Below are 27,393 nucleotides of genomic sequence, written 5' to 3'. Positions count from 1 at the left end.
CCAACAGCTGGTCTGTGACAGAGCTGGGATAGACCACTGATCTCTGAATATCCAACACAGTCACATCTGCCTCCATATTGATTCTTGGGTCAACTAACTGGGGAAGGACAAGCCAGCCATACGTTATGGGAATTACACGCTTTTGTGTGCGAACCTTTAAAAGGCGGATGGCTTGACAAGCAGGTGACCGAAGGTGAGAAGCCTCAGAAGTCCTCGAGTACTGGGTCCTTCCCTTGCTCCTCCGAATCCTAGTTCCACTGTATGTGCTCCTGTCCTGCTTCCAATCAGATCCTGGCTTTTCTCTTCTCCTGATTTGCATCTCTATCTTTCATCCTCAGCACAAGCTTTTCCTTGTGTTATTTGTTAGGTTTATCCAGGCTTGTCCCGGCTCTAGATCTGTACCCTCCTCATCCTATTCTGGATGACTGGGAGGACCTACCCACCTCTGTGCCTTGAGGCATCCGTCACCTGACCCAGGCTGCATCCGTATTGAAAAATTCAGACAGAACTCAAGAACACTTGACCTGGGGCTCAGAGGCAAGTTCTGGCCTGGCTTTGTCACTAAAATTCAGTGATACCACACAGGATGCTTCAGTTGTCTGGATTCAGTTTTATTTAAAACAACTGAAAAAAAAATTATAGCGTAGGAAATAGGCCTAATTATCTCAAGGGCTTTGTATTATTTAGGACTCATATTAATAATTACAAGTGATGTGTGTGTGTTAGTTGCTCAGTCATGTCTGACTCTTAGTGACCCCATGGACTGTAGCCTGCCAGTCTCCTCTGTTCTTGTAATTTTTCAGGCAAGAATACTGGAGTGGGTTACCCTGCTCTCCAGGGGATCTTCCCCACCAGGAATTGAACCCAGGTCTCCTGCATTGCAGACGGATTCTTTACTGTCTGAGCCACCAGGGAAGCCCCACAGATGATAGAAAACCCAATCCAAACTGGTTTGAGTGATTAAGTGGACTTGGCTCATGTAACCAAAAGGCACATGGTTTGAGGTGGTTTCAGACATGGCTGCATTCAGGGTTCAAACAGTGTCTCCTGTGGGTGGTTCCCATCACCCCTTGGCTCTGCTGGCTGATATCCTAGCTTTATTTTCAATATCCAAGTTATGGAAGGAGAACGGCAGTGGCTTCAAGCCTAATATTTTCTCCTTTTCAAGTGGAAAGAGGAGAACAATGAAATACTTTCTCAAGTTAAAAAAAAAAAAAACAATCTAGTTGTTTGCTATTAGTTCTGAGTGACGTGCCCATCCATGATTCCATCATAGTGGAGTGGCTGTACTGTGGGGATTGGCTTGACCTGGGTCACGGGCTGCACCCCTTAGGCTGGTGGCATGACCCTGCCTAACCTCTCAGACTGAAGTGGGTGACCCAGAGGTCTTCAAACAAAAGCAGAGACTGTGGGCAGAAGGGGATGGAAGCTGGAGAGACAAGGAGAAAACATCTCTGCAAGTTCCTTTTTCCTCTGGAGGTCTCTGATTTCTAGCTCCGGCTCATGCTTTTGCTGAACTGTTTCTAAAAGGTTTAGATGGGTGATATTGTGGACTCCACGTTGGCATTGGAATCAGGAGCCTGGGGGTCGAGTCCTCCCTCCCCCAGCTATGTGACTGAGCAAGGTACCCCTCTTCCCAGAGCGTCAGCATCCTTATCTACCAAAGGAAGATTCTGGACACAGTCCTCCCAAATACTTTGTCAGCTCTAATATGCTGGTTTCTTTGAAAGTCCATATTGTTCATTTAGGGCTTCCCTGATGGTTCAGACAGTAAAGAATATGCCTGTAATACAGGAGACCGAGGTTTGATCCCTGGGTTGGGAAGATCCCCTGGAGAAGGGAATGGCTACCCACTCCAGGATTCTTCCCTGGAGAATTCTATGGACAGAGGAGCCTTGTAGGCTATAGCCCGTGGGCTTGCAAAGAGTTGAACATGACTGAGCGACTAATGCACACACACTGTTCAATTAAATGCCCATCCAGAAGGGAGAGGCAGTCAAAAAGAATTTCCCCACTGGGATGAAAGCTTTAGCAATGAAAGATGTCAATGTAAATTCCTTCCTGTGTGCTGTTTTCCTTCTTGTACTTAATAGAACACAAAAGCACTACATTTTAACTAGGAGTTTTACTGCTCTCTTGGTTAATCTTGCAGTGAAATTATACTATTGCATTTGGGACTACATCCCATATTCCCATAACAATAGGCTGGATAAGCCTTAAGAACAGAAAAGTGATGATCGTTAATATAAAATTTACTGGAAACCCATTCTTCTAAACACTTTGCCCTTCCTTTAAAGAAATTGCTTTATTGAAAAAAATTTAATCCATCTGATCATGATTTAGTTTCTATTGACTCATCATTTTTCGTTGGCAGAAGTGATTTAACTTCCAAAAAGTATTTAAGGAGTAACTTGACCATTTTTTCCTGCCAGCAAATAGAAAATCGCATTTTATTTTTCCTGTGAACAAATGGATTTTAAACTTGAAGTTTCTAGTCCAAAGATATGAATGCTTGGGCTGATTTAAACAGAAAAAAATGTCGTGTTCTCTTGGTTCAGTGAAGAAGCAATGGTAATGTCCGGAAGACTCTGGTACCTCTGTGGTCGTTGTTCCTGGCTGTGTGTCCTGAAGAGGGGGTCCCCTGCCACGTTCAGAGCGTCACTGCTGCAGGGGACGTCCTTGTCCTCCTCACACCTGCGAGACCTCGTGGCATTTCCTTCTGTTTTGTGCCTGAGTGCACGTGGCCGCCATCACCACCGGGTAATAAGAGCAAGCACTCCACGTGTTGTTACCCACACAGCTGTGCTCTAGAAATGAGCCTGTGAAGGTGGGTGGGGAAGCCGGGGGGGAAGACACTAGGAAGAGAAGCAGCCTGTGGCTCAGAGACCTCGGGTCAGGCCTTGCCGCAGCACTGTCTGGCTGTGGGACGCTCTGCCGGTCACTGACCCCACTTATGGTTTAGTTTCCTCAGATGAGGACACTGGGCTCCACCCACAGTTCTTAGCTCATGAATGGAGAACGAGCCTCAGTTCAGTTCAGTCGCTCAGTCGTGTCCGACTCTTTGTGACCCCATGGACTGCAGCATGCCAGGCCTCCCTGTCCATCACCAACTCCTGGGGTTTACTCAGAATCATGTCCATCGCATCTGTGATGCCATCCAATCACCTCATCCTCTGTCATCCCCTTCTCCTTCTGCCTTCAATCTTTGCCAGCATCAGGGTCTTTTCCAATGAGTCAGTTCTTCACATTAGGTGGCCAAACTATTGGAATTTCAGCTTCAGCATCAGTCCTTCCAATGGATATTCAGGACTGATTTCCTTTAGGATGGACAGGTTGAATCTCCTTGCAGTCCAAGCGACTCTCAAGAGTCTTCTCCAACACCACAGTTCAAAAGCATCAATTCTTGGGCACTCAGCTTTCTTTATAGTCCAACGCTCACATCCATACATGACTACTGGAAAAACCATAGCTTTGACTAGACAGACCTTTGTTGGCAAAGTAATGTCTCTGCTTTTTAATATGCTGTCTAGGTTGGTCATAGATTTTCTTCCAAGGAGCAAGCATCTTTTAATTTCATGGCTGCAGTCACCATCTGCAGTAATTTTGGGGCCCCCAAAATCAAGTCTCTCACTGTTTCCATTGTTTCCCCATCTTTTTGTCATGAAGTGATGGGACCAGATGCCATGATCTTAGTTTTCTGAATGCTGAGTTTTAAGCCAACTTTTCTCTCTCTTCTTTCACTTTCGTCAAGAGATTCTTTAGTTCCTCTTCACTTTCTGCCATAAGGGTGGTGTCATCTGCATATCTGAGGTTATTGATATTTCTCTCAGCAATCTTGATTCCAGCTTGTGCTTCATCCAGCCCAGCATTTCACATGATGTACTCTGCATATAAGTTAAATAAGCATGTTGACAATATACAACCTTGATGTACTCCTTTACAATCTGATGTTTCATGTCCAATTCCAACTGTTGCTTCTTGACTGCTTCTTGACCTGCATACAGATTTCTCAGGAGGCAGGTCAGGTGGTCTGGTATTCCCATCTCTCTAAGAATTTTCCACAGTTTGTTGTGATCCACACAGTCAAAGGCTTTGAGCCTCAAGAGGTTACTATTAATAGTATGGTAAACATACATCTCAGTACATTGATTTGGATTTGAAATAAATCTATTTTTTCCTCTAAATGAACTTTTTTTCTTATTGAAGTATAGTTGATTTACAGTGTTATATTGGTTTCCGATTCAGGTTTATATATATATATATATATATATACACATATATTTCCCCCCCCCCCCCAGTGGTAAAGAGTCCACCTGCCAATGCAAGAGACTCAAAAGTCACAGGTTCAATTCCTGGGTCAGAGAGATCTCCTGGAGTAGGAAATGGCAAACCACTCCAGTATTCTTGCCTGGGAAATCCCATGGACAGAGGAGCCTGGTGGGCTACAGTCCATGGAGTTGCAGAGTTGGCTACCACTGAGCACGCATGCACTGCACCATTATATAGATATGTCCTTTATTAGATTCTTTTCCCTTATAGGTTATTATAAATATTAAATATAGTCCTCTGTTCTATACAGTAGGACCTTGTTTATCTGTGATGTATATGGTAGCGTGTCTATGTTAATCCCAAAGTTTTAATTTATCTCTCTCCTTTCTCCCCTTTTGTAAACATGTTTGCTTCTATGTCTAAGAGTCTATTTCTGTTTTGTAAATAAGTTCATTTGTATAATTTTTTAAGATTCCACATATAAATGATATCACATGATATTTGAATTTGCATTTCTCCCCTGATGAGCAGTGTTGAGCATCTTTTCATGTGCTTGTTAGTCATCTGTATATCTTCTTTAATATATATTTGTATTTATTTATATATAGGTATATTCAGGTTTTCTGCCCATTTTTAAGTCAGGTTATTTCTCTTTTTGATAAGCTGCTTATATATTTTGGATATTAACCCCTTATTGGTCATATTATTTGCAAATATTTTCTCCCATTCAGTAGGTTGTCTTTTTGCTTTGTCAGTGAATAAAGAATATGTGCAATAGATACATGATGAAATATTGATCAGCCATAAAACGGATGAAATTGTGCCATTTGCAACAACATGGATGGACTTAAAGGGTATTATACTTAGTGAAATAAGTCCCACAGAGAAAGGCAAATACTGTTACCACTTATATGTGGAATCTAAAAACTAAACCGAATGAATGAATATAACAGAACAGCAGCAGACTCACAGAAAAACAGAACCAATCAGTGATGACAGTAGGAAGAGGGGAGGGGGAAGAACAAGAGAGGGGTAGGGGATTAGGAGGTAAAACTATTATGTATAAAATGAATGCTCTACAAGGTGTATTGTACAGCACAGGGAATATAGTCAATATCTTATAGTAACTTTAAGTGGAGTATAATCTAAAAAATATTGAACCACTATGTTATACGTCTGAAGCTAATAGAATACTGTAAATCAACTCTGCTGCTGCTGCTGCTGCTGCCGCTAAGTCACTTCAGTCCTGTCCGACTCTGTGCGACCCCATAGATGGCAGCCACCAGGCTCCCCCGTCCCTGGGATTCTCCAGGCAAGAACACTGGAGTGGGTTGCCATTTCCTTCTCCAACGCATGAAAGTGAAGAGTGAAAGCGAAGTCGCTCAGTCATGTCCGACTCTTTGCAACCCCATGGACTGCAGCCCACCAGGCTCCTCCGTCCATGGGATTTTCCAGGCAAGAGTATTGGAGTGGGGTGCCATTGCCTTCTCCGAAAAACTATACTTCAACTAAAAAAATAAAATTCTCAGTTTGATTCTTAGTTCAATTTCCGTGACTTCCTTGGCCTTTTGACTCTTATTTGTTGATTCAGTATCTCTGAGCCAGATCAGGACTGTTGTGTTTAAAATACACGCAGACAGTATCACACACAGATACTACCAAATGGAAACAGTGTCCATTTGGGTTGGTTGTGGCCTTGCTGGGGATGCTTCTGTCTCAGAGTCGTCTTCTCTGAGGCTGCTGGGCATGGGTAGGAGGCTCATGCAGGAAGATGTTTCGGGGCCGCCCTTGGCACTGAGCAGGAGCCTTATGTGTCTACAGCTAATACTTGCCCATCCATATTTCTAGCGACTGCCTACACATTTACTAAATGTCCTTTCTAGTTAGTAAGATGGAATGTTTATTTTTCCAGTTTAGCTGAAGGCACAATTCAGATGATAGAGAGGAGGACTGGTTGGCTGAAGACAGCTGACTTCAGAAGTCCTCTGAGCAGGAATACACCAAGGTGGGCTTTGTGTAGATAACATCATGGACGAAAATGCCTTCCTGTGTCCTGCTGGTTGGTACCTGCCCTTCTCTCCTGGGAAGGACTGTTCCTGCCTGTGTAGACGACAAGGCAGTGAGTCATAATGCTATCTTAATTTGTGGCCAAAGCTGACCACACTGCTGTGTCCAATGCATAAAAAATAACATTTCATTCCCCATCATTGGTCTGTGCCCTAGAATTCAGGTAGTTACTGTGCTTTCTGCATTCGCCATCCCACTGTTGCTCATACTTTCAAGAGTATATTCATTGGTTTAAATAGCTTTGTCATATATACAGATGCTTTGAGTGAGTACAGTTGTTTAGTTGTTTAAATCCAGTTTCATTTTGATAGAAGGGAATTGTTCAACTATGAAATGAGTAAGTACCCTTTTCATATGCCCTGTGACAAACACATTGAATAAGAAGTGCTGTGTTTATATGGTGTCTGTTTTCCTGAGTAGGAAGCTCATTGTTTCATTGATCATCTCATCATAGTCCGGTTAATATTGTTCCAAAAATCTCTGCACTTTCTTGAGTAGTTCCTTCTTCTTTTCTCCAGTGGGTTTTCTCCGCACTCCTGACTCCCCTCCAGCCCCCACTTCCCACACTTAACTCATAGTTTTCATCTACTCACTTTGCTCCTTTCTTGCCTTGTCCTTTTTTCTTTGTAGTGGCTGCCCCTGTAATAGGGTTTGACTTACTGGGCAAGTGCTATGCCAGCATGTCAGCTGAAGCCCTCTGGGGAAATTGCATTGGTTTATGGCTATGTATTGTATGTGTAAATGACATGTAGATCAGATAAGGAAGAAGACATCAGTGTTGCTTGTTTCCCACAAAAAATGTTTAGCATAAGAATCTAGAGTATATTATTGCATTTGTTTTTAGCATCAAAGATTATTACAGTAGAGAACAAGATATAAAGAAACAGTGCTGGGTTCAAACTGACATGGTCTTTCCCAAAACTCACTGTGTCTTATTCCTTTCCAACCTGCCTCTGACTGTCTAAATTTACAATGGTCTTTCCCCAGTGTTTTCTGTAAGGTTGACCCCTGTCTCTGAATCATCGTGGCTTCTGGAGGATCATCCACGGTGGAGAGACCTGCTGGCCATTTGGGCCCTACCCCTCAAGCCTGAGCTGGGCCCCGCTGGCGACTCCTGGGTGTCGAATCCCTTTCCAGCCACCGCTGTGCCTTGTTGGGGGGACGGGCTTCAATCTCTGAGAGCTGTAATTGCGTCCAGTGACGACAAGGGTGCTCGGCTTTCAGAGGAGCCTCTCCCCAAAGCTTCGTGTTTCTGCAGCTTAACAACACATGAGCCACTGTGCTCTGCTTTCTCTTCCCCGTGGGTCCGTATTTTCCTGCAACACCATCTCATTATGCAGCTTTATAGTTTTCCCATTCAAGAGACTGTTTGCCTTCATCAGCGCCAGCTTAGTGATGTGTCTGCTTTGATTTTAAAATGATTTAGCCCAGACTGGCTGACATCTCCCCTTTTTAGAAAACAGCAAAGACATTACTTCCTTTCTCTGATTTATCAAAGAGGTCCTGCCCCAAAACAAAACCCACTCAAATTATGGTTTCCTATAAACATTTTTTAAAAGAGCAAAAGAAAGATATATGAAGTTATCGGTAATTGGGATAAGAAACATCAACTTACAAATATGTGAATCCTTCTCCTTTCCACTACCATCAAAGGGTGAGACTCTATCCTGGGACTTCCGCAGTTATACCAGTGTGTTTGTCAGAACATCCTTGCTTACAGACAGGACAATCCTGATTCAAATGGGCTCAAACGAGATCTGTCACCTGACTGCCTGGAGCTCCATGGGCAGGGAGGGCTCTGGGGGAGGACACTGGGGTCCAGCCCTGTGCCTCTGGGCTCTTCTGCTCTGGGTCAGGCTGATGCTCACCCTGTTACAGGGTGGTTGTCAATGGCAACTGTGACAGCTGCTGCTTCTTGGAGGTGAGGGGGGGAGATGCCGCGGAGCAGAGGAAGGGAGGGGAGAGCAGTGGGGAGGTGAGGGGGGCAAAATAAAGATGTGGGAGGGGGAGGAGGGGGCTGCACAGACTGAATTAGAAGAGAATTTTCTGGACTTAGAAGGAAGAGGAGAGGCCCTTTAGAACCTTAGCTATGCACGTGCAAAATACTGACAGTGTGAGAAATGGGGAAGAACACGTGAAAGAAGTTTATCTTTGGGTTGTAAATACACACTCCTTTGGTATTTTCACAAAGGACTTTAGATTTTCATTGATTTTCAATTATTTTGGTTGCTGGAGTAGGGCAGCTCCTCAAGGTTGCTTTGCTCAGCACTCCTGCCATTCTCTGTTACAGAAAGTTTAACCACATCATTTATCATCCAAACAGGGCCCTTGAGGCTGAAAGGGGACCCTGTTGGTGACAGCCCCAGTACGACAGTGTAACCAGGACTGTCCAGGCAACCTAAGAATGGTCTATACCAATATCTGGTACGTAGTTGTAGTTAGGAATGCTGCTATAATACTGCAAAGTGAGGTGCTCCAGCTCCCAGCCTCCTCTGCACCTAGTGTGGCCAGGTTTTATGGCTCTGGTCTGTGAGAAGAGCCGGAAACCCCTGCAGAGGTCTTGCCTCCCTCGGTGAATGAGCACTCGGGGGAAAACCATGGTTTCCGTGCCTCCCACATTCATGGTGCCCAAAGATGCATCTCATTTGCATGAGCATTAGCATGAAAAGCGATGCCAGGACGGAGACGAGGAAGATGAGGGGATAGAGGTATTGGTGGTTTCATGGACCAGGTGCACAGGTCTGGTCTACTCACCTCCTGACTTCCTGTAGCAGGAAAACATGAACTCTTCCTTGTCTAAGCCAGTCCACTATGATTTCTGTATCTCATACCCAACTCACTTATGCTCGTACATGGACTGTTTTTTTTTTTTTTTTTTAATGTCGGGTTGCAGTAAAATGGAGCTATAAGGTAAGGAGGCTTATGTGGCAAACACATATATGTCATTTCTTTTGTAAAGGAACTATCCATTAATTGAGAAGACCATCTATATCTTTCCCTGCAGTTGTGTTTTATTAAATTGTGGACATTTTCAAACACACACAAAAGTAGAAATAATAGTAGGATGAGCCTCAAGTTTAAAAATAAAATAAAATTAAAAAAAATATATCCATAACTGAACTTCATTGATGATCGTTTTAGTATTATTGTGGGTGTTTTTCTAAAGCAAGTTCTAAAGTTATCCACAGCTAGAGAAACAGAAAGGGAAAATTTTGAATAATTTGCCGAGATAACAAGGAACTCTCATCAAAAGTGAAGTTAACTCATAGACTGCTGACCCTGGGCAGTGCTGGGCCGTGTGAATGTCTGCTAAAAACACTCATGCAAGTAAGCTCTCTGTCATGGTCTGTCCTGTAGATGGAGAAAGGAGCAGAGCCCTGGCAGGCCTCATGGTCTTCATTCGTCTTGTGACCCTAGACATCTGACTTCAGCCCTGTAAGCTCCTGTTGTCTCCTCTGTGGGAGGGAGATGACAGTCACCTCACAGCAGTGGAGAGATGAACAAGATAGTAACGATTAAGTCTACGTACAGTAGCTGACACGCCCAAGTGCTCAGTGTTGTAGTTGAGTCGTGTCCAGCTCTTTTTTGACCCTATGGACTGTAGCCCACCAGGGATTCTCCAGGCAAGAATACTGGAGTGGGTTGCCATTTCCTTCTCCAGGAGATCTTCCTGACCCAGGGATCGAACTTGTGTCTCCTGCTTGGCAGAGGGATACTTTACCACTGAGCCACTGGGGAAGCCCTAAGTGCTCAACAGTTGGTCACTGTTGCTGTTATGCAGATGACACCACCCTTATGGCAGAAAGTGAAGAACTAAAGAGCCCCTTGATGAAAGTGAAAAAGGAGAGTGAAACATTGACTTAAAGCTCAACATTCAAAAAACTAAGATCATGGCATCTAGTCCCATCACTTCATGGCAAATAGATGGGAAAGCAGTGGAAACAGTGGCTGATTTTATTTTGGGGGGCTCCAAAATCACTGTAGATGGTTATTGCAGCCATGAAATTAAAAGATGCTTACTCCTTGGAAGGAAAGTTGTGACCAACCTAGACAGCATATTAAAAAGCAGAGACATTACTTTGCCAACAAAGGTCCATCTAGTCAAGGCCATGGTTTTTCCAGTGGTCATGTATGGATGTGAGAGTTGGACTATAAAGAAAGCTCAGTGCTGAAGAATTGATGCTTTTGAACTGTGGTGTTGGAGAAGACTCTTGAGAATCCCTTGGACTGCAAGGAGATCCAACCAGTCCATCCTAAAGGAGATCAGTCCTGGGTGTTCATTGGAAGGACTGATGTTGAAGCTGAAACTCCAAAACTTTGGCCACCTGATGCGAAGAGCTGACTCATTGGAAAAGACCCTGATGCTGGGAAAGACTGAAGGCAGAAGGAGAAGGGGAAAACAGAGGATGAGATTGCTGGATGACATCACTGACTCAATGGACATGGGTTTGGGTGAACTCCAGGAGTTGGTGATGGATGGGGAGGCCTAGCGTGCCGTGGTTCATGGGGTCACAAAAAGTCAGACACAACTGAGCGCCTGAACTGAACTGATTGCTGTTATTATCATTCACTTGGTTTTAATTTGTGTGAGTTTCTTCATTTTTCTTTGAGGCTGAGTGGTGAAGTCTATAGAACCACCAAAAAATAAGGTAGAAAAGTGTCTAATTACATAAGCCTTGTGAAATGCTATGTCAGAGAAAGTCAGGACCCCGCTCCATTCTCAGAGACTTGATTTCTTCTCCCAAATAGTAGGGCCCTGGGGGAAAGATGGACACATGGCTATGGGTCTGTCTCTCTGTTCCAGGGTCCAGAGGTTGTTAAGTTTGCTATAGCGCTGAGTGCCTGGGGGGATGCTAACTCCTTAGATCAGAAGGAAGTTTCTTATAACTGGATCATGAAAAGAAATCATTTGGTTTTGGAGATTTAGAAATATTTGAACAAAGTCATTTTGGTTTTGAAATTCTCACACAGACTGAGTCAGAAGTCCTCAAGTTGAATGTACTAGAGTTCTGTCTAGGGAGGCCTTACAGATAGCTGTGAAAAGAAGAGAAGCGAAAAGCAAAGGAGAAAAGGAAAGATATAAGCATCTGAATGCAGAGTTCCAAAGAATAGCAAGAAGAGATAAGAAAGCTTTCTTCAGTGATCAATGCAAAGAAATAGAGGAGAACAACAGAATGGGAAAGGCTAGAGATCTCTTCAAGAAAGTTAGATGCCAAGGGAACATTTCATGCAAAGATGGGCTCGATAAAGGACAGAAATGGTACGGACCTAGCAGAAGCAGAAGATATTAAGAAGAGGTGGCAAGAATACACAGAAGAATTGTACAAAAAAGATCTTCATGACCCAGATAATCACAATGGTGTGATCACTGACCTAGAGCCAGACATCCTGGAATGCGAAGTCAAGCGGGCCTTAGAAAGCATCACTACGTTATGGGAACTCATGTACACCTATGGCAGATTCATGTTGATGTATGGCAAAACCAACACAATATTGTAAAGTAATTAGCCTCTAATTAAAATAAATAAATTTAAATTAAAAAAAAAAAAGAAAGCATCACTACGAACAAAGCTAGTGGAGGTGATGGAATTCCAGTTGAGCTATTTCAAATCCTGAAAGATGATGCTGTCAAAGTGCTGCACTCAATATGCCAGCAAATTTGGAAAACTCAGCAATGGCGAGAGGACTGGAAAAGGTCAGTTTTCATTCCAATCCCAAAGAAAGGCAATGCTAAAGAATGCTCAAACTACCACACAATTGCACTCATCTCACACGCTAATAAAGTAATGCTCAAAATTCTCCAAGCCAGGCTTCAGCAATATGTCAACCGTGAACTTCCAGATGTCCAAGCTGGTTTTAGAAAAGGCAGAGGAACCAGAGATCAAATTGCCAACATCTGCTGGATCATGGAAAAAGCAAGAGAGTTCCAGAAAAACATCTATTTCTGCTTTATTGACTATGCCAAAGCCTTTGACTGTGTGGATCACAATAATCTGTGGAAAATTCTGAAAGAGATGGGAATACCAGACCACCTGACCTGCCTCTTGAGAAACCTATATGCAGGTCAAGAAGCAACAGTTAGAACTGGACATGGAACAACAGACTGGTTCCAAATAGGAAAGGAGTACGTCAAGGCTGTATATTGTCACCCTGCTTATTTAACTTCTATGCAGAGTACATCATGAGAAACGCTGGGCTGGAAGAAGCACAAGCTGGAATCAAGATTGCCAGGAAAAATATCAATAACCTCAGGTATGCAGATGACACCACCCTTATGGTAGAAAGTGAAGAGGAACTAAAGAGCCTTTTGATGAAAGTGAAAGAGGAGAGTGAAAAAGTTGACTTAAAGCACAACATTCAGAAAACTAAGATCGAAACAGTGTCAGACTTTATTTTTTTGGGCTCCAAAATCACTGCAGATGGTGACTGCAGCCACGAAATTAAAAGACGTGTGGCTTTTAATTGGCTTTTCCTTGGAAGGAAAGTTATGACCAACCTAGATAGCATATTGAAAAGCAGAGACATTACTTTGCCAGCAAAGGTCCTTCTAGTCAAGGCTATGGTTTTTCCAGTGATCATGTATGGATGTGAGAGTTGGACTGTGAAGAAAGCTGAGCGCCAAAGAATTGATGCATTTGAACTGTGATGTTGGAGAAGACTCTTGAGAGTCCCTTGGACTGCAAGGAGATCCAACCAGTCCATTCTAAAGGAGATCAGCCCTGGGTGTTCTTTGGAAGGAATGATGCTAAAGCTGAAACTCCAGTACTTTGGCCACCTCATGCAAAGAGTTGACTCATTGGAAAAGAGTCTGATGCTGGGAGGGATTGGGGGCAGGAGGAAAAGGAGACAACAGAGGATGATATGGCTGGATGGCATCACCGACTCAATGGACGTGAGTTTGAGTGAACTCTGGTAATTGGTGATGGACAGGGAGGCCTGACGTGCTGCAATTCATGGGGTCACAAAGAGTCAGACATGACTGAGCGACTGAACTGAACTGAACTGAGAGTTCTGTGTCATTAAATCTCACTTGGGGATATTTTCTAGCATGTTCTGGGGAATGACATGTGTGTCTCCCCTTCATGGTGATGGGAGAGAGAGGCATAATCATGTCCACAGAGAGCCCATGCGTGTCTGGGCAGCAGGCCTGCCTCAGTGCCAAGGGCATCTTCCACGGATTGGAGGGCATCTGAGTTTGGTTCCCTGGAAATGTAGACCAAGCAAGACAAGGATGGGGCTGCATGTTAGGGCTGCACTTTTCAGAGAGAGAGGGCAGCGAGGGAAGCAGGATGGAGAAGCAAAAGATGCTTGGTGAGGGTGTGGTGGTACCGGGAGTCTGGCTTCTGCCTGATCCCAGGGGGAGCCCTCGAGCAGGCTGTATACCCCTGACTTGAGCCCATCTCAGGGCAAGAGGACTGGGCCCCCAGGTCAGCCAGTCAATGGCTGTGGCGTGTCCCCAGTTGGGAGGGGCAGGTGTAATCTCTCGTGTGCTCCCCTTGTCTGATGGCACTTCTCCAGCGAGTTGGTGGGAGAGGGGAGCTGTGAGCCATTAGCAGCATCATTCCCAGCAGCTGGGGAGGGGGTGTACCAGCCTAACAAAGGGGATCGAGGAGAGACCCCAGCAGAGTCCCCCACAGGTGACGTCTCCTTTGAAGTCTGCTCTGTGTCCTTCATGCTGCTTTGACTGAGAATTTACTTTGAACAAAGGGGTTAAACCTCGAAAGATGTCCCTTCTCAAGTTCGATTAGTACATGGGTGCTCTCCTAAGAGGGGAAAATTTTCTTAGCTTCCAACATTGGTTTTAATTGTTTTTATTATAACTTTACTTAAATATATATAAACCCAATAGTTTCAATAAACATCTTATGCTTGCATTTCTTAAAAAAGGTGAGAAATCAAAAGAAACTGCAAATGAATTTCTTAAAGTATAAGGCCATTAAAAATCAAATTGAGGCTATAAATCCAATGAGATGGATGGTGGTGTTTGACTGAAACTAAATTGCCATTTCAAGATGAACTCGTGACTGTGCAATGGCCCAGGTAGTCTCACGTTTCACGGCCTCTGCTGTAGGACGCTGGGCACAGGGCCCACTTTCCATCACTCTCTGTAACAGAGTTTCCCTAAACTCTGGGCTGCAGGGATGGTGAGAAGGAATTACTCAGCATTCCCGTGTAGTTGGTCTCTATTCCTGTCATCAGTCCATAGTCGTCAAAGGCATACCTCTTGGCACCGTTGTGATCACCAACCCAAATTCAGACGTGTCATTTGAATGCCATGGCTGCCCTTTGTCAGTCAGTCATCCGTAACACACTTACACAGCTTTATCAAAATCAAAGTGTGGTACTTTAAAAACCATTTAAAGAGCTGTTGTAGAGCACTTAACACTTGATATTAAGCAGCAGCTCTTTCCCATGAAGAGGGGGCATGTACACGTAAGTGTGTCTGTGTGCTGACACCAGGGAGCTTCACTTGAGAACGCTTCCCTCGAGAACGCTTCCCTCGTCCTGTGCCCAGGACAGGAGGATGGAGATGAGGCGTTTCAGCCGTGGAGAGTGAACAAGCGACAGTCTGCAGGGCCCGCGGGTGTGCCCTGGGCCCCGTATCTCATTACAGCATTGGTCAGTTAATGATACCCCTTGGGCAAACCGCTGATGGAACAGAGTGAAAACCCAAGGAGCCGTGTGTGCACGAATGCTTAGTCACGTCCGACTGTTTGTGACCCCATGGACCATAGCCTGCCAGTCTCCTCTGTCCTTAGGATTCTCCAGGCAAGAATACTGGAGTGGGTTGCCATGCCCTCCTCCCGGGGATCTTCCCAACCCAGGGATTGAACCTGAGTCTCTTGTGTCTCCTGCATTCTTTACCACCAGGGCCACCTAGGAAGCCTCAGGGAGCTGTGAGCTGCTGCATAGACAGTCCAGCAAGGCTGTTGGGAGATTGGGGCTCCTGGTGCCTCCTGGCTGATGGTGAGTGAGCATCGCCATGGTGCCTGCAGGCTGTTCCAACTGCAGAAGCTCAGGGACCTAGAGAGCTTGTGCCACCGCCAATAAGGTTCCTGACTTCCTCACCTCCACGTGCTCCCTGAGAACAAATCCCATTTCCTGAGGCAATCTGAGCACCACCTGAGCTAGCAGCTTAATGGAGACAGAAAAGGAAGAAGTCTCCTGCTGTCATAGCTTGGGTGAAGTCTGCTCCCAGATTCAGGAAGAACTGCACACTCAAAGAGCCCAGGGTGAGCCTTGAGGGTTAAGTAGAGTCTTGGGGGAGGGGGCAGGCCTTAAAATCCACTCTTTCAACACAGAGGTCAAAGCACAGAGGAAGCCAAGCGAACACCTGCAGGGTCACCCTCTTCAGATCACCCTCTAATTTAACATTGGAGAAGGAGGATTCAGAGAGGGTGACTTGTTCAGGGTCTCACACATTCACTGAACGAATATTTAGGGATCAGTGTCCACTAAATGCTGGACACCCTGCCATGTACCAGACACACAACAGGTAGCCATAAGCCCTCAGGAAGCTTGGGGTTTAAAAGGGAGAGGCAAGTGAGTAACCAGATGGCGATGATGCAGTGACAGCGGTGCCTGGGGGGCGGGGGCCGTGCATGGGAGGCCCCCAGCGGGAGCTCCTCTCCTCCAAGAGGAGGCGGGCAAATCCCACAGTGAACGCAGGGCTCCTGTCCGTTTCTGTGCTGGCCTCACTGCACAGAGCTCGGCAGGGAGTGGGAGGCCAGGGGCTTATTGCTCCCCAGCAGTGGATGAGCAGCAGGAGATCCCAGGAGAAACTCCGGGTTATTTCAGGAGCGTCGATTGAAAGAAGGAAGCTCCTGGCAACATTCTCAGACAGTTTCTCCTACTTCAATTCCACACCATGACCAGAAAGCTGCCTAGCTCTCCCTTCACAAGAATCTGTAACTCTCAGTTTTCTTCCATATAAATCCAACCCTCTGCTGACTTTTAAGACCACTCCAGCTGTCTTAATCTCACAGGGTTTCCCAGGTGGCTCAGCAGTAAAGAATCTGCCTGCCAATGTAGGCGATCCCTGGGTCAGGAAGATCCCCTGAAGAAGGGAATGGCTACCCACTCCAGTACTCTTGCCTGGAGAATTCCATGGACAGAGGAGCCTGGCAGGCTACAGTCCATGGGGTTGCAGAGTCAGACATGACTGAGCGACTAAGCTCTCCACTCTTACCTCACTGCTCCCAGTAGGACCCTTCCATTCATTCAGATTGCAGGTGTCAAAATGATTCTGCCTGGTACTTAACGCTAACATTTATCTGGAAGTGACTGAACCCACGAGGTGGGATGTGAAGTACATGAGAAGAAACTTGCTCCTTAAAATGTGGTCCTTGGACCAATAACATCAACATCACCTGGGAGTTTCTGAAAAATTGCAAAATGCTAGTCGCTAGCCCAGAATCAGACTGAAGTCCAACAAGGTCCTCATGTGATTCTTGTGCATATTCAACTTTTAAGAATATTCTAAAGAAAGAGTGTAAGTAGAATTAAATTCTAAATGTTGTACAAGTGGTTTAATTTGTAAGATAGCATCACATTGCTCACTTTTATTAATCTTAAATTTTAAAAAACCCCGAAACTTGTATGTATAGACTTTTTGGATCATTGTTGATTGACAATTACAGCATTTTGATAGTTAATTTGAGTAACACAGGCATTATTACTAACTTTGTAAAAGCATACTCAGGATTCATAAAATGAATTTTAAAACCAGCAACTAAATAGAAATGTATTTTCAACACAAGAACATGTAAACACATTATAAAATGGTTAGAAACTTATTGATGTATTCAAAATATAAATGCTAAATACACATGAACAGATTACAATTAATAAACACAATATTATCCAAAAGCATATTGCATGAGAAAGAAATGATAATGAATCATGAAAAATTTGAAAATGTCATTGCTCTTTGTAAACAAATTAAAGAGCTAAATCTGAAAGCAAAATCAAGGCAACACGTGTTAATACTGTGGATCATGGAATTGTAAGCACATCTTCGGACAAATTTCTCTAGCTACTGCCATGGCTCTGGCGTGTTCTTGTCAGGAATATATCCCTGGTGGCTCAGCTGGCAAAGAATCTGCCTGCAATGTAAGAGACCCCATTTCAATTCCTGGGTCAGGCAGATTCCCCTGGAGAAGGTATAGGCTATCCACTCTAGCAGTCTTGGGCTTCCTTGGTGGCTCAGTTGATAAAGAATCTGCCTGCAATGTGGAAGACCTGGATTCAGTCCCTGGGTTGGGAAGATACCCTGGAGAAGGGAAAAGCTACCCACTCCAGTATTCTGGCCTGGAGAATCCCATGGACTATACAGTCACAGAGTTGGACATGAATGAGGGGCTTTCATTTTCATCTTCAAATGACTTTATAATTGTGTCTCCTGTTTGAGGGAAACTCCTTGGACAACTTTCGGGAACCAGTCATATAAATACATATGTATAAAATTGATGTTTATTTATATACATATATATTTATATGACTTTGATTATGTTGAAAATATATCTAGAGAGACAGAGAGAGAAGAGGGTTGAGACAGAGTCGTATTTTTTTGTCTCAAAGAAAGCATTTGGGGTTTATCTGTGTTGTCTTTGGTTTTATCTTGTACTCCTGATACTCTAAGTAGAGTTAGTTACCTGTTCCAATTTCAAAACTGTCAGATTTATACACCACTTGTTCCGAAAGCCTTTGAACTAGATAAGAATTATTCTTGTGGATGAGGCTTTACTTTATCAATTGTTATTTTCTTCCTCTCTTTGAGGATTCTGGAGCTTTAGCAAAATGCGTTCTAAACAGGAAAGCTTTGTTCAACACGAAATTTGAATGCAGCAGAGAACTCCTTCTATATGCAATCAATATGCAAATCACTTTCAGAATTATTTAAATTTTAAAGCAATGGTGTCACACTAGTAAGAAATGGCTGAATTTTTAGTAGCATATATCAGAACACTAAAATACCAGAACCAATAATGACTACAATCAGCAATATTGACGAATCAGGTGGAGGTCACTGTCAGCAGACTTACTGAAATAGAAGAGCAGGAGATCATTGGAGAAAATGACATTGTGGGAACTCTTTTCCCAGCTTTAACTGAGCAGAAATTTTCCATTTATTCACACTGAATGAAAATAAAATTTTTGAGACAAATCACTCTAATTTTGAATTCAAGTCTAAGATGCCTAGAGCGATGACATATGCCCATGCTTGCCACAGGGAAATCTGCTAGGGAAAGTCATTTATCTCCAATCCAAACTTCATCAATTCATATTTTTAACTAACTTCAACCAGACTAGTACCTGCAGGAACCAAACTTAGGTTAAACGTGTTTTTTTTTTTTTTTATCATAGAAAATGTTTACGAAAGCCTCCATTTGTGTTCCTTTCCTGTTTTCTTCTGATGATCTTGGTATTTTTATGGAGTGTAATGGTTTTCTAGGAATGAAACCTTATTGCATTTACCTTTAGGAAATAGGAGTTTACATTATAATGGTATGACTTATAGCCTTCTTCCAAGATCAAATTTAGCTGCAAATTGAAGGTCTGGTGAAGGTCGCCAGTGTTACAGGTGCTGATATACATCTTTACTGTTCTCTTCGTAGAGTTACGGGGGAAACCCTTGGGGTGACTAGGAAGAGCCTGTGACTTCTGGGTTTCCTTTCTTCCAGGCTCTGCTGGTCTCTCTGTGTGCCACTGGGGATCACTGGAGGCAGAATTAGTTAAAGGCATCAATCCAGTGACCACATGGTTTGCTTCTGAATCCCGCATCTGCTATTCATGCTCTGGGTGGCTTGGGGCAAGTTTATAAATCCTCTACTTGCTCATCTGTCAAGTGAGGAGACCCCCACCACTGCTTCTCCCCCCAGGGCTGGTTATGGATTGAAGGATAACAGTGGAAATCATATGCTAAGTGCTCTGTAAGTGTTTGCTACTATTATACAAGCCAGGAGATGTGATTAGGCCCTTCTATTCCTTCTCTCTGTCCCCAGGAAGAACTTAGGGAAAAAGCAACATTTTTCATCCGTATCTTTTCAATATTTATTTGGCTGCGTCGGGTCTTAGCTGTGGCACGTGGGATCTTTGATCTTCACTGTGGCATGCATATCTTTAGAAGCAACAGGGTGTGGCAGAAAGGACCCCAGTGTTGGAATCACACAGACTGAAGCTCTACTCCCCTCTCATATTAGCTGTTAATCAAGGATATATCATTAATGCCCTCTCAACTTCAGTCTCCTCATTTGGAAGGAGCAATTATATCTACCTCAGAAGGACTTGAGGGATATTCAATTAGTTAATAAAGTAATTAGTAAAGAATGTATTAGAAGTAGTAGTGTTATTCAGTCATGTCTGACTCTTTGTGACCCCCTGTAGTCCACCAGGCTCCTCTGTCCATGGGAGCTTCCAGGCAAGAATACTGGAGTGAGTTGCCATTCCCTTCTCCAGAGGATCTTCCCTACCCAGGGATCAAACCCAGGCCTCCTGCATTGCAGACAGGTTGTTTACCATATGAGCTACAGGGAGGTTGGTGCAAGCGAAACTGTGGTTTCAGACCGTGAATGTTAAATCATTATAACTAGCTCAAACACATCTTTATTAATCAAAATAGGAACTATTACAATCAACACACTTTTGCCAATGAGAAATAAGTTTGTTTATTCCTGTAGCATACAAATTCATGCTTGGGGATTCGCTGAACTCTTGGAAAGCATTTTCTGCATTCTGCTGGTTGTGGGAGCATTCTCCCTGCAAAAAGTTGTCGAGATGCTTGAAGAAGTGGTAGTCAGTTGGCAAGAGGTCCTGTGAATGTGGCCTTCTCCGTATTTGTTAGCAATTCCTGGGCCAAATGCGTTGTTCATGTTGCAAGTTGTCTCCTCTGCTTTATGACCCATTTTGAATTCCAATAAGAAAATTACTCAATTTTGCTTTTTGTTTAACATCATTTCCATAGTCTAAAATAAACATACGATAAACTGCAAGTAATAACTCATTAGCAAAAAATCGTAAAGTGAGAATGTGCATTAAAATGGTGTATAGCATAACCACATTTATTTATTCATAAGAATGTATTCCAGTATCAAAGGCAAATTTCAACAATGCAAAAACCGCAATTACTTTGCACCCACCTAATAGCATTTCGGAGAAGGCAATGGCACCCCGCTCCAGTACTCTTGCCTGGAAAATCCCATGGATCGGGGAGCCTGGTGGGCTGCCGTCTATGTGGTTGCACAGAGTCGGAAAGGACTGAGCGACTTCACTTTCACTTTTCACTTTCATGCATTGGAGAAAGAAATGGCAACCCACTCCAGTGTTCTTGCCTGGAGAATCCCAGGGACAGGGGAGCCTGGTGGGCTGCTGTCTATGGGGTCGCACGGAGTCCAACACCACTGAGGCGACTTAGCAGCAGCAGCAGCAATAGCATTTACCTGGCTAGTTGGTCAAAATGGTCAACAAAGGTCAATTTTCCTCCTTTTCTGTCCTCACAGACACATTCTGTGATTCATTTTGTCCTGGTTTTTGCTTCTGCAGATAACCTTTCATCACTCTCCAGTCTCCTTTTCCTCTACAAACTTACCATACCCTTCATCTATTTCTTTAAATCCCAGCTCTTCTCTGGGCCAGCATGGGTGTCAATTCAGTTCATCTGGGGCATTAGCTGGTCTGGAAGTTAGATCTTCCAGCAGAGATCTGCCTTTGAGAGAGCGGGAGAGAGGAGGAGCCTCTGGGTGTGTGTGTGTGATATGTGGGTATGTGTGTGTGTGTGTGGTGTTGGGGGGGGTGTGTGTGGCGGGGGGCGGTGTGTGGTGGGTGTGTGTGTTTCGTCTATCCACACATTCAACCAAAACTCACTGAGGTCTCACCGTTACACTGAAGGCATGCTTTATATGGTCTCACCAAACATGTGAAGTTTCTAGGAAGAAAGCCAGAACCTAGCCCTGGTCCCTAGCCTGACAATGTTCATCTATTCTGATGGTGGGGGTTGGGGGGAGTAGGAATTCATAAACAGGTACTTAGAAGGCAATACAATACACATAAAGGGCGTGCAGGAGCGTTAGGCAGGGGCTGCTCATCCATATGTTGGAGCAGCTGGTCACATCTTTAGAGGAAGCAGGGCTTCCTGAGGCTTGCAGGATGCGTGAGAATTAGCCCAGTGGGAAAGGGGAGGACAAGGACAAGGTGAACTGGAATGTTGGGGCGGGTGGGTCAGCAGGAGCAGAGCTCCAAAGCAAGACACAGCTTCGTGGCGGCCTGGCCACTGAAGAAGAGAGAGAAGAAAACCTGAGCCTCTGGAGAGATCAGGGGACAGTGCTGAAGCTGTACCTAGGCAGCCACAGTGTAGGATGTTCATGAGAATGATCTCTCCAAATTTGGACCGTAGAATTCTCTGAGGCTCCCCTTAACTCTCTCATGGTGATCTCTCCCTCTGCCATATTTTCCCTCAGGCTCTTTCTCTTGATATATGATCAGCACAATTTTTAATTGGTATAGAATTTTGCCACCAAAGTCTGAAAACCCATTTTCACCCTTTAAGGGATTTCCACCCTTGAGGCATTAGCTCCCTCCCCCGAGGCAGTTCTAGAAGGCCCTGTCCCCCTGAATGGAGGCAGGAGGGGAAAGAAAGGGCAGTACTGAAGGGGGAAAAGATGGCTTTTTACACCTTAAAAAATACAGTTAAGAGAAAACACCATCAAAAATAAAACAAGCGATGGGATCACAATTTTCCTCTTTTGGGAAAGCCATTGGTCAAAAAAGGAATAGCAAATGCATATAAACCAAAATGTTTTTGGAGTTAATAACTGTAAATATTAATTAACATTGTATCCTTTGACCTTAATGATTTGCATGTCAGTCTGTGAGCAAGAGGGTAAGTTTTTGTTTTTATACCGTCCTTAGATTTGTCGTTTCAAGCATGTGTCTGGCAGTCTTTCTAAAGGTATCCGACCAGTGGGCTCACACAGCAGAGAGAAAATGAGATAGTAAAATTAGAGTGAATCAAAGACCCGACCAAGCTTAAGTTAGAGATGTCAGTGATGCTGCATTTTCTCCAAAAGAAACGAAGGCTGTTTGTACTTTTCTGAGATAGAATAGAGACGTTCCTGGCAAGTGATATGTCATGTCACCAAATGTGTGTTTACTGTTTGTGTCTGTTTTATATTTTCACTCAACATTGACATTTTGCCGATTAAGGCCTCGGGTGAGTGTTAACTTCTTTTTTGTGGTCTGTTGACCCAAACGCCTGTCGATCCATTTCATTCCATCTTGTAAGCACTTTGGGCAGGTAGAATGCCAGGACTGAGATTCATGTTTTCTAACTGGAGAGCTGACGCTCAGGGCATATCTGTGTCTGTGGTCTGATAGGAAGGTGAAAGGTGGGGATTCGGCTCGCGTGAGGGTGTGTATTCACTCTGAGCATCACTGTGGGGTCACAATGCTGTTCCTACGTGAATGGTACCGCAGAGACCAGGGTTGTGGTTTCACAGGCATCCTTTCGCTTCTCTGCCTTCATTCATACAATGATAAGCCTGGCTTGGGCCAGGGGTTAGAAACACAAACACCTCCGTGGGCAGGACAGAGGACGGGGCTATAAACATGTATATTACAATGTCCCACAGCATCGCCGCTTGTTTGTTTCACACTCACAAAAGCAACGGTGTCGAAATTCCAGTCTCTTTCACAGATCGTTAATCTTTTCATTGGCATCCTTTCCACACCCAGTCATGGCTCTTCTCATAGCTTGCTTCCCTAATGGGAGATTAAGTTGTATTCTTTTGCGGCAGACACCTTTTGTTGGCGCGTTAAACCCGGGAATCTTTATGTCCTAGAAAAGTCTGTCTTTTTTTGAAACATGGAACGCTTTGTTTCTTTTTTCCATTCTTGAAAAAGACATGGATGTGAAGATGTGTTTTTCATTTTTGTTCCACTGTAATAAGAGCAGTGATGGCACTGGGATAATACCTGTTGGATGACACTGAACCTCAGAATGGGGAGTAATTGGAGGTGTGGGAACTGTGGCCAAAGGAACTGTGCCCTCTGGACCTTCCTTCCCTCTCTGCTGCAGGTGGCTGCCCCTTGTATCATTCGATTATTGGCCCCTGTGAATATTAGTCCAGGACAGACGTGTGTGCCAAATTTTTTTCAAGAACTATAAATCCTGATTATTTTACGTGGAATTCTCCTGAATTTTAGAGGTTGGCCACAGAAGTCAAATTTAAATAAACAAAAATGATAGCGGTGCTTCATAGTCAATGACGCAGGCCAAACATGGGAAAATATGAGCCTGACGCCCATAAGGCTCTGATCTTAAAGTTCTTTTTCCCCCTAGAACTTTTTCTTTTCAGACAAATATTTATATACCCCTTACTGTTCTCTCAGTTCAGTTCAGTTCAGTCACTCAGTCGTATCCGACTCTTTGCGACCCCATGAATCGCAGCACGCCAGGCCTCCCTGTCCATTACCAACTCCCGGAGTTCACCCAGACTCACGTCCACCGAGTCAGTGATGCCATCCAGCCATCTCATCCTCTGTCGTCCTCTTCTCCTCCTGCCCCCAATCCCTCCCAGCATCAGAGTCTTTTCCAATGAGTCAGTTCTTTGCATGAGGTGGCCAAAGTACTGGAGTTTCAGCTTTAGCATCATTCCCTCCGAAGAAATCCCAGGGCTGATCTCCTTCAGAATGGACTGGTTGGATCTCCTTGCAGTCCAAGGGACTCTCAAGAGTCTTCTCCAACACCACAGTTCAAAAGCATCATTCTTCGGTGCTCAGCCTTCTTCACAGTCCAACTCTCACATCCATGCATGACCACAGGAAAAACCATAGCCTTGACTAGACAGACATGTGTTGGCAAAGTAATGTCTCTGCTTTTCAATATGCTATCTAGGTTGGTCATAGCTTTTCTTCCAAGGACAAGTGTCTTTTAATTTCATGGCTGCAGTCACCATCTGCAGTGATTTTGAGCCCCCAAAATAAAGTGTGCCACTGTTTCCACTGTTTTCCCATCTATTTCCCATGAAGTGATGGGACCAGATGCCATGATCTTAGTTTTCTGAATGTTGAGCTTTAAGCCAACTTTTTCACTTTCCTCTTTCACTTTCATCAAGAAGCTCTTTAGTTCTTCTTCACTTTCTGCCATAAAGGGTGGTGTCATCTGCATATCTGAGGTTATTGATATTTCTCCTGGCAATCTTGATTCCAGCTTGTGCTTCTTCCAGCCCAGCATTTCTCATGATGTACTCTGCATATAAGTTAAATAAGCAGGATGACAATATACAGCCTTGATGTACTCCTTTTCCTATTTGGAACCAGTCCGTTGTTCCATGTCCAGTTCTAACTGTTGCTTCCTGACCTGCATATAGGTTTCTCAAGAGGCAGGTCAGTTGCTCTGGTATTCCCATCTCTTTCAGAAGTTTCCACAGTATATTGTGATCCACACAGTCAAAGGCTTTGGCATAGTCAATAAAGCAGAAATAGATGTTTTTCTGGAACTCTCTTGCTTTTTCGATGATCCAGCGGATGTTGGCAATTTGATCTTTGATTCCTCTGCCTTTTCTAAAACCAGCTTGAACATCTGGAAGTTCACGGGCACACTTAAAGCACTTTACATGTCCTAACTCATTTAGTCTTCACAGCAGCTTTGTAAAGTTGGTGCCATATCTGCGTTTTACAGATAAGGAGCTGAGACACAGAGTAGTTGAGTGACTAGCCTAATGTCACGGAGCCAATCAGGGGCGGCACCAGAATTCCAGCAGTGGTCCTCTGCATCGGAGCCCAGAGCTCTCTTCCTTTATCCAGGTAAGCGTCTATTTTCTAAACTGTCTCCTTAACAAACATTAGTTTATAAATTTTTTGTGGACAATGAGCATATTTATTTGGATTTGTATGAAGTGAGAAGGCTGAAGTATTTTTATTTGTATGTGGAAAAAAGATTCATCAGTTTAGGTCAGTTCAATACCCTGCTCACCTTAGTAGGACTGACAAGAATGAGATGCTGACTAGAGTCTTCCAATCAGATCTCATTTGCTCATAAGGGACTGACCTTTGATTGGCTACTGATGATCCTCAGAGGAAGTGATTAATACTTTGTGTTTCTGGCTGCCTGGGTTTTCAAAGATGTTAATACAAATGGAAATTCAGCCATATATTTAAGCAATCTGTCATAGCAAACAGATTTCTAGAGCTTTTTGGTTAAAGAGATTTTTGAATGTGTGTATGAGCAATATATGGGCTGACTTTTTATTTCAGCAAATATAAAGATGTATTATCACTTGAGGTTTGTTATTAACCTCTGTTTCACCTCCGTTAATATTTACTCTGCAGGTCAATAAATCTTGATATTCACTTCAACAGAAGCCAATATCTTCAGATTATGAGTTGTTAATCTTGGCCAAACTGAAAAATTGTGTGAATATTTTTCTTTTGCTAGAGAAAATGAGGACGTTTTTGGTCTCCTTTTTCTTCAGGCTCTCTTAAAAGGGAAAGTTCTTTTTTAATCTGAATCTTCCAACACCTTTTCAGATTTAGCATTGGGAGTTAAGGGTATGAGTTTTAAGATGAATTTTGGAAGGGTCTCTGTCCCACTGAAAGTACTGCAGGAAGGTAGGGGTTAAATAAGTCTTATTTTAAACCCTTCTGTGAAATCCTTTGATATTAGGGGAACTAAGAGAGGACTGTAGCCAAATCACCACTGCCCATCTTTGCGTTGTTTACTGGCGTTGATTAATTTGAGTCCTAACAAGTGTAATGCATTTCTAGATCCTGCCAGCCAAAAACTGCGTAGACAAACAGCTGCATCTGCTCCATCTCAGGATATAGAACAGCAAGTGTGAAAAGGCACAGGTAAGTGTTTTTGCTTTGCTTTCCAAACCATAAGTGCTGGGCTTGAAGTGTGCAAGAAAAGCCATTAGTTCTGTTTCAAGGGAGTGATTCTAGTCTCATCATCTGCAGAGTCATGCCTAAGTAACAAAGAAATTCATGACAAAAGGAGATAAAAAATCATGGGAGAAGTTAGAGGTCATCTTAGCTGATGGCTGGTGGTTGCTGCTCAGGATGATGGGAGAATGTAGCATTTGGAAATAGCTATGCAGAGGGGAAAGGGGCATCTCAGGGATTGATTTACGGGGAGAAAATGTACAAGATTTTCTGAGATGTTTGATTAGGGGATGGAGGGTAGGGAAGAGAGTAAGTAAGGATGGTGTGTGTGTGTGTGTGCGTGTGTGCATGCTAAGTCCTTCAGTCATGTCCGACTCTTTACGACCCTGTGGACCATAGCCTGCCAGGCTCCTCTGTCCAAGGGATTCTCCAGGCAAGAATAATGGAGAGGGTTGCTGTGTCCTTGTCCAGGGTATCTTCCCAATCCAGGGATTGAACCCAGGAGAGGAGCCAGGAAGTAAGGGTGGAGATTTGTTACATGTGGTGGGAAATTGGTGAGGCCAAGCCCCTAGAAACTTGTTTCTCAACCAGCGGTATCAGCATCACCCAGGAACTGATTAGAAATGCCCAGTATCTGCCCTTCCCAGAGTTGTGAAACTCTGGGGGTGGGACCCAGCAAAACATGATTGGATGAGTGGTCCAGTTGAGTGTGAAACACACAAGTTTGAGATCCACTGCTCGAGGGTCCAGATTTATCAATCTCATCTGTACACTGTAATTCCTTGGGGAGCTTCCAAGATAATGATGCCGGGGTTTTACCCCCAGAGGTTCCCATTTAATTGGCCTGGGGTGTGGCCTGGACATCAGGATATTTTACAGGATGATTTTAATGGGCAGCCAGGAGAATTACTCTAGGGCATGTTCTAGTCTTGAATTACTTTTTCAGATTTAATTCTCTCTTTTTCACATCAAGTACTTTATAATGCTTCCTTTACTATCCTGAAATGAAATTTACATGAATATTATTTCTCATGCACATATTTTTAACTGAACATAAAGGAGAAATAACAGGTAATTTGTTACAATGTGCATTTCGAACATTTTAATTTGTGAATCTGACTACACTTACAAGGAAGGAAGCAGATGCTCGGGTTGAGTTATTATCAATGTGACAGTTGC

The sequence above is a fragment of the Bos taurus genome, chromosome 22 (assembly GCF_002263795.3).
Source record: "Bos taurus isolate L1 Dominette 01449 registration number 42190680 breed Hereford chromosome 22, ARS-UCD2.0, whole genome shotgun sequence".
Taxonomy (NCBI): domain Eukaryota; kingdom Metazoa; phylum Chordata; class Mammalia; order Artiodactyla; family Bovidae; genus Bos; species Bos taurus.
Note: the sequence above shows the minus strand (reverse complement) of the source record.